The 7,051-nt window shown below is 39.3% G+C and overlaps 1 protein-coding gene across 2 annotated transcripts in view; it reads left to right on the top strand.

Annotated features, from left to right (window-relative positions):
- The first annotated feature begins 6,107 nt into the window (after positions 1–6,107).
- LOC100025066 (serpin B10) overlaps positions 6,108–7,051 on the top strand; it is a 37,394-nt gene continuing 36,450 nt past the window's right edge. The window contains exon 1 of one of the 2 annotated variants that reach the window (XM_056824227.1): positions 6,108–6,547. The gene's annotated coding sequence lies outside the window, so the exon portion shown is untranslated. The remainder of the gene's footprint in view (positions 6,548–7,051) is intronic. The other variant, XM_056824226.1, reaches the window with a different exon arrangement.

Genomic DNA, 7,051 nt, shown 5'->3' with positions numbered 1-7,051 from the left:
TTGTTTGTTATATTTCCATTAGGCCTATGAGTATTAAGAATGTAATTTTTTTTCAAGTAGGTAGGCAACAAATATTTATTAAATCCTGACTATGACAAATACTGTACTAAAGGATGGGCTTATATATGTAAGCAAAACAAATAGTTCTGCCTTCAAAGAGTTAACATTCTAGGGCAGGTAGGTGGATATTTTCTAGCTGTGTGACCTTGGGTAAGTCACTTACCTCAATTGCCTAGTCTTTACTGCTCTTCTGCCTTGGAACAAATACATAGTATCAATTCTAAGGCAGAAGGTAAGGGCTAAAAAAAAGAGAGACAACATTCTAAAAGGGGACGGGAATAAGCCTTTATTTTAGCACTCACTATGTGCCAAGCAGTCTCCTAAGTGTTTTTACAAATATCATATTTCATTCTCAAAATAACCTTTCAAGAAAGGTGTTATTTTTTTCTATTCAAAGTTTTTTTCTATTTTCCAAATTATATGAATTAACAATTTTCAACATACATTTTCTGAAACTATAAGATCCAAATTGTCTCCCTCCTTCCCTCCTTTCTCTCAGAAATGGGACACAACTTGATCTGGATTATACTTGTGTTATCATGCAAAGCATACTGCCCTATTGGTCATTGTTGTAAGAGAATACTCATATAAGACCCAAATCCCAAAATAAAACTGTAAATAAACTAATAAGGAAGAGAGTCTGCTTTGATCTGCATCTGACTCCAACAGTTCTTTCTCTGGAGGTAGAGAGCATTCTTTGTCATAAATCCCTCAGAACTGTCCTGGATCATCTTATTACTGATACTAGTTAAGTCTATCACAGTTGATCATCATACAATATTGCTGTTACTGTGTATAATGTTCTCCTGGTTCTGCTTATTTCACTCTGCATCAGTTCATGGAGGTCTTTCCACCTCTTTCTGAAATCTTCCAGTTCATCATTCCCTATAACAATAGTATTCCATCACCATCATATACCACAGTTTGTTCAGCCATTCCCGAAATGAGGGGCATCCCTTTAGTTTCCAAATCTTTGCTACCACAAAAAAGAGCTGCTATAAATATTTCTATATGAGTAGGTATCCAACCTTAAATATTTTTCTTTCCCATTCCTTCCATTTTATGACTGTCACCCAGATGACACAGTCTCCCTTGCCACCCTTTCCAGCGCTGGTTGCCCTTTAAGTCATTTCCTCTGATGCACTGGTCAGGATGGGAGGACTGAAATACTCCTTGTTTCCCACTGATGCTTCCTGATTCCCTCCATATCACTATCACTTGGTAACCTCTCCTCCTCTGAGAGCCACACAACAATCAAAATCTGGTAGTGAATGTCTTATGGACAATGGAATGCTCCTCTTCATCCTTAAGGAGATCAATACCTGGCTTTCAATGTTTCTCTCCTGCCCTACTCCTGCCCTCACACTAGAGGACTTCAATATGCATTCTAATTAGGGCAAAAAGGGGAACTGGAGTTAGTCATCAATCGTTTATTGAGTAAAGGAACTTGCCAGAGGAACAGAGAGCCAGTTGTTTAACTGACTCCCCTGGGGAGCTCAGTACTCTTTTATGTAGTTCTGGGGTAATAGGAGTGGCCTTGAGAAGGAGATTTCCATGAAATGAACAGTGAAATAAGGTGGGGACTGGGCTACAGCAACTAGGGATTGGGTCTTTTGAACAAACTGGGAAGCAGAGGGAGGGAAGGGTCATTGAGGGTAGGAGTTGTAGGCTCTGAGAAAATTCATGGAACTTGCTCTTATCAAGAAGTCTCAGGAGCTGCTATCCTGGGTGACTGTGGGCATTACTGGCACTCCTCTGTGTCTGGTATGGCCACCTCTGTTTTCCATGTTACTTCATCAGTCCCAGGATCAAAAGGGAGCTCTTCTGTTGCTTCTATAGGTCCTGCCTCCACTCCCTGCTCTTACTTAACCCCCAAAGCTATCTGACTATCACTAATCTAACTATCCAAATTGTCTTTAAGAAGGATAAGGATAAGGAGCCTGGGGTTGGTTTCCTAGGTAACCCAGAGTCCCAGGTGACAAATCCTTGGGATTACTTTATGCAAGTGGATCTCTTACTGGTAGCTCTCAAACAGGTGAATCACTGTAGTCCAAGGAAAAGACAGTCTTCTCCAAGGCAAATTCTCCAACCCAGGAATGCCTAAATCTTTCCACAAGATTAGGTTTTCCCAGGGGTGCCAGAACAAAGATCCTCTTTCCAGCTCAGCTAGATCAGGAGTGACAGTTAAAATCAGTCAAATCCTAAGATCCTCCTCTCCTTCCATTATCTCCCCCCCCCAACCCCCAGGGCTTGTATCCAAATTCTCCTCCTTTCCTCTTAAAGACAATCTACACTTTTTCCTCTATCCTTTATCACTTATCTTTACACCCTACAACTTCCAAATCCTCAACTCCTCCATTTTCTCCCAAGGCATCACTCTTGTACTAGCCACACTCTCCCAATTCAATTTGACATTGTCCTCTTTAGTTCTTTGCACCATTATCATTTCACCAATTATATTCTGCCAACCCACAGCCTCCTATCATTCCTTGCCTTCATTCCTACACATGTGCTACTGAATGAAGGTGAAAAAATCATTCTGACTAGGTTTACTACAAATTTATTTTAGATAAACTCAACCCTAAGTTGCAGATAAGTTGCTGTCTACCCAATATGAAGAGAGTTTCCATATCAGGAAACTCTCTGCACTGAAAAAATTGCAAATATAGAGAAAAAACAATTCTTTTCCTCAAGTTCTTTGGGGAATCGTTGAAAATGTTTGGAACTAAGAACTGAAAAACAGATAATCACAGAAAGGAGAAATATCTGTACACATCACAGTGTTAACTTTTTTTTTAAATAGTCATACTACTAATTTATAACCTGCAAAAAGAAGAAGTTATTTTTATCTAAGGCAGAGTTGTGGCCAGGGCATGGTTACAGCTAGTTTGTTGAAAGTTGCTAAATTTAGTTGAGCATCAATTTTAGAAGGTGCTGATAAAAAACCATTTGCAATCCTTCTGCAGTGTAGAAACATAGCTTATCATTTAATACAGTTAATACAGATAATTAGTTAAGATAAAAAGTTACTACATGATGGTTTTCTGTGAACTACCTGGTCTGAGCCTAATCTTCTTTACCCCTCTCTTACTATCCCTGGATGCCGTATTTAGTAGCAGCCTTGAACTGATGTCCCAGGAACCCCTTTCCCCTCACTCCTACTAACTCATCCTGGACATAGATTGTGATATTTGTTTTAAGTGCAAAATATTCTAGTTAAAGTTATGACCTGTGAACTCAACCAACAAAGGTCTGACAATTGTATTCCAGGATTCTACCAAAAAAGTTCCAGAAAACCAAGCAAGACTTAGAAAGAGTCACAAAATGTAAAATCAATAATTTTGATTACATCAAATTAAAAAGGTTTTGTACAAACAAAACCAATGCAACCAAAATCAGAAGGGAAATAACAAACAGGGAAACAATCTTCATAACAAAAACCTCTGACAAAGGTCTAATTACTCAAATTTATAACCAGCTAAATCAATTGTACAAAAAATCAAGCCCTTCTCCAATTGATAAACGGGCAAGGAATATGAATAGGTAATTTTCAGTTAAAGAAATAAAAACTATTAATAAGCATATGAAAAAGTATTCTAAATCTCTTATAATCCAAGAGATGCAAACCAAAACAACTCTGAGGTATCACCTCACACCTAGCAGATTGGCTAATGTGACAGTTATGGAAAGTAATGAATGCTGGAGGGGATGTGGCAAAGTAGGGATATTAATTCATTGCTGGTGGAGTTGTGAATTGATCCAACCATTCTGGAGGGCAATTTGGAACTATGCCCAAAGGGCATTAAAAGACTGTCTGCCCTTTGATCCAGCCATACAACTGCTCAGTTTATACCACAAAGAGATTATAAGGAAAAAGACCTGTACAAGAATATTCATAGCTGTGCTCTTTGTGGTGGTAAGAAATTAGAAAAAGAGGGGAGGCCCTTCAATTGGGGAATGGCTGAACAAATTGTGGTATATGTTGGTGATGGAATATTATTGTGCCCAAAGGAATAATAAACTGGAGGAATTCCATGGGGACTGGAACAACCTCCAGGAAGTGATGCAGAGCGAAAGGAGCAGAACCAGGAGAACATTGTACACAGATACTGATATACTGTGGTACAATTGAATGTAATGGACTTCTCCATTAGTGGCATTGCAGTGATCCTGAACAACCTGGAGAGATCTATGAGAAAGAACACTATCCACATTCAGAGGGAAAACTGTGGGAGTAGAAACACCGAAGAAAAACAACTGCTTGTGACTACTTGGTCAAGGGGATATGGCTGGGGATGTAGACTCTGAATGAACATCTTAGTGCAAACACCAACAACATGGAAATGGGTTCTGATCAAGGACACAAGTAATACCCAGTGGAATTGTGCATCGGCTATGGGAGGGGAAGAGGGAGGGGAGGAATAGAATATGATTTTTGTAACCAAGGAATAATGTTTGAAATTGACCAAGTTAAAATAAATACTGTTAAAAAAAAGTTCCAGAAAGAGAAAAGAGCAAGAGTTTCCAAAATTTACAAAAAAACAGGGAGAGGAATGTATGAATAATGAAGATGAGACAAAAAGGAAAATGTAGACATGTAAGCAATTACTTGTAGAATTAATCTCCCCCCAATCCAAAAATAGTATTGAAAACCAGCCCGTTTTATTAATAACTACCTTGACTTTCTACTATAATTCTTGAGTTTAAACACAGATAGTACAAGTGAGTTAACTTCTTATGAACTACACTTAGTGAAAATGAATTGCCTTTCTATCTGTTGCCTCTATATAATTCTTCTGGCTGATAATCAATTCAGGAGCAACTAGGGATTAAAAATATTTGCTAACAAAAATCGAGTCACTTTCTTGAGTACTTTCCCAGAAGGAATGACAAGTATCTGCCAAATAGAAAATCAGAAGCTATGAATGAATGAATGATTTATTTTTTAAAAAAATTTTTGTCATGCAAAATACACTTCTACATTGACTGTTATTGTTAGAACACACTCTATAAAACCAAAACACCAAAATAAAACTGTAAATATACTGATGTGAAAGGTGAGTCCAGCAGCTCTTTCTTTGGATGTGAATAGTCATCCCCATCATAAGTCTTTCAGGATTGTCCCAGATCATTGTATTGCTGAGAGTAGCCAAGTTTTCACAGTCGATTATATGATATTGCTGTTATTGTGTACAATGTTCTCCCAGATGAAACATTTAAGCTTTTACTAAACACCATGCTAAGTATTAAGTATATGCATCAAAAAGTGAGTAGGGGGCAGCTGATAGTTCAGTGGATTGAGAGCCAGACTTAGAGATGGTAGGACGTGGGTTCAAATTTGACCTCAGACACTTCCTAGCTGTGTGACCCTGAGCAAGTCACTTAGCCCCCATTGCCTAGCCCTTACTGCTCTTCTGTCTTGGAACCAATACTGGTTCCAAGACGGAAGGTAAGGGTTTAAAAAAAAACGAGTCCCTTGCTTTCAAGCAACTCATATTCTAAAATTAAGGGGGAAATATATTGGCAACTTTTATGAATTGAGCAGGTTTCTTTCTCGCTGTACCTCTATTTCCTTTGCATTTTCTTGCTAAGCTGTGTGTATAGAACAAAAAGTTTAAGGTGTCTCCTCTAGAGTGGGATGGACCAGGAAGGCTGTATTCATTGACAGCTACGTCTATAAATCTGCTATAAATCCTCTAATCCAGTTTTACCAATGAGAGCATGGAGAATTGGCCCTCCACTCCCTACAGCCTGCTTCTGTGGTCAGAATCTTTTTCATTCCCAGAATCTGTTCCCGTGAACTACCTGCAAGACAACATAAACGCATCTGAAAAACCAGAATGCAATCTAAAAACCAATTCTTAGTTTTCTGAGCCCTGGAGGAGCAACCCAGGTTTGAGGAGAGTGAAACCACAGGCTGTAGCTGCATTTGAAAGTCAGACGAACTTATTTTTGCGTGCCTGAAAGCAGTTAAAAAAAAAAAGACAGCGCCTTGCGGTCTCTATTTACAGAGATCACTTTCCACTGCCACTCCCATGTGCTGCAATCAGAGATGCCTAAATCTAGCAACAACTTGAAGGTCCTCCACAACAGCACTTTTACAAGCCTGCTCAGAAAATAAAGGATGATAAATATCCTCCATTGGCAGATGAAGAACTTGATTCAGTCAGAAAATCAGCCGCCACGATCAGCCCTAAATCAGGTCTGCACAAGCACCATGAAATGGAAAATCTTGATCATTCCTTAATCAGTCAAAACCCTCTGATCTCCACCTACCTCCAGGTGGCTTTTCTTCTTCCCTGCTCTCTAGGACAGGTCTGAAAAGAGGGATGGGAGTGTACAGGAATGAATGAAGGGGGCGTAGTCAAGGAGGAAGAGGAGGTCCGAGCTGAAGCTTTTTCAACTGTTGCAAGTAAACTAACTGTCGCTCCGCAGCCTCTTTCTAAAGCACGATATTGCCGATTCTGCTCCTTCCAAGAAAACCAAGGTAACGTTAATATTTCCTAAATGTTTTAGAGTTTACGTTTTCTTTCTTCTTAGACCTTCCAACTGCAGCAAATTATCAATGGAAAAACTTCTTTCTGGGGTGTGGTTTCTTTGCAGTCAAAATCTTGAAACATCATGGAAATGACTACCTTAGTTACTGGGACCTTTTTGCATTCTCAGTGAGGTTAGATGGATTTTGAGGAGGCAGAAGAAATGAATGGTTGCGTTGGAAAAAGCAGGGAGGGAAGGTTTACTGATTTGACTTTGGGGTGTGGGCTTTGGGTCGTCCTCTGCTTTTGCTTTCCCGGGCTCTGTCAGCACAGACAGAGTAAAAGAGGGAGCTCCCGCAACTATCAGGATTATTTTTGTGTGTTTGTTTGGGGCTCAAATGGAGTGGACCAATCTTGTGATTATAGTCAGCTGCTGGCAAGGAAAGGAAAATAATAATCACAGCTAGCAATTTTACAACCCTTTTAGGTATGCAAAGTGCTTTGCATATATGGTC

This window comes from Monodelphis domestica, chromosome 3, assembly GCF_027887165.1.
Source record: "Monodelphis domestica isolate mMonDom1 chromosome 3, mMonDom1.pri, whole genome shotgun sequence".
NCBI lineage: Eukaryota > Metazoa > Chordata > Mammalia > Didelphimorphia > Didelphidae > Monodelphis > Monodelphis domestica.
Note: the sequence above shows the minus strand (reverse complement) of the source record. Positions and strands in the feature narration are given on the sequence as shown.